The sequence below is a fragment of the Poecilia formosa genome, unplaced genomic scaffold, assembly GCF_000485575.1.
Source record: "Poecilia formosa unplaced genomic scaffold, Poecilia_formosa-5.1.2 Scaffold55, whole genome shotgun sequence".
NCBI classification, from domain to species: Eukaryota; Metazoa; Chordata; class Actinopteri; order Cyprinodontiformes; family Poeciliidae; genus Poecilia; species Poecilia formosa.
Genome location: NW_006799994.1, coordinates 2,201,870 through 2,202,372, shown reverse-complemented (window position 1 = coordinate 2,202,372; position 503 = coordinate 2,201,870). Strand labels below are relative to the sequence as shown.

At 42.9% G+C, this 503-nt stretch overlaps 1 protein-coding gene across 3 annotated transcripts in view; it reads right to left on the bottom strand.

Annotated features, from left to right (window-relative positions):
* Nucleotides 1–503, bottom strand: part of bicd1a (bicaudal D homolog 1a) — a 33,452-nt gene that overhangs the window by 16,647 nt on the left and 16,302 nt on the right. The gene's annotated exons all lie outside the window — the stretch shown is intronic.

Below are 503 nucleotides of genomic sequence, written 5' to 3'. Positions count from 1 at the left end.
TGCATCTCTTGGGGTGCAGTGAGACAACAAGAGCCTTCCTCTTTGGTGATGGTTCATTTGCCAATCGACTTCAATGTCGGCTTCTTTGAAATCGAAGCTACTTTACTTCCATTACCAATTGGCAGTTCTATGGCCTAATGCACATGTGTCAAACATGCATTACACCATGTTTGACACATGCACTGTGCTAAAACATGCTGGGGGGGCCACATGTGGCCCCCCAGCATTTTATAGGCCAATGATTGACTTAAAAAAGGTTTTGAACACGAATTGACTACAAACTACATTTCAACCAAAGGTTTGTAATGCGCTTCCTAACCAGACGCTCCAAAGCGTCCGGTCCATAACTCTTCAACACGCTGTCAGCTCCCGGTCAGAAAGACGCATTTAGTTCAGAGACCATGAGATGATATTCAGAAAGGATTTTTTTAAATTGATTTCTGTTGCCTCTGAGACTAAATCTTTGCGTAAAGTCTACAATGTCTGCCCATGTGTCTTGTTTT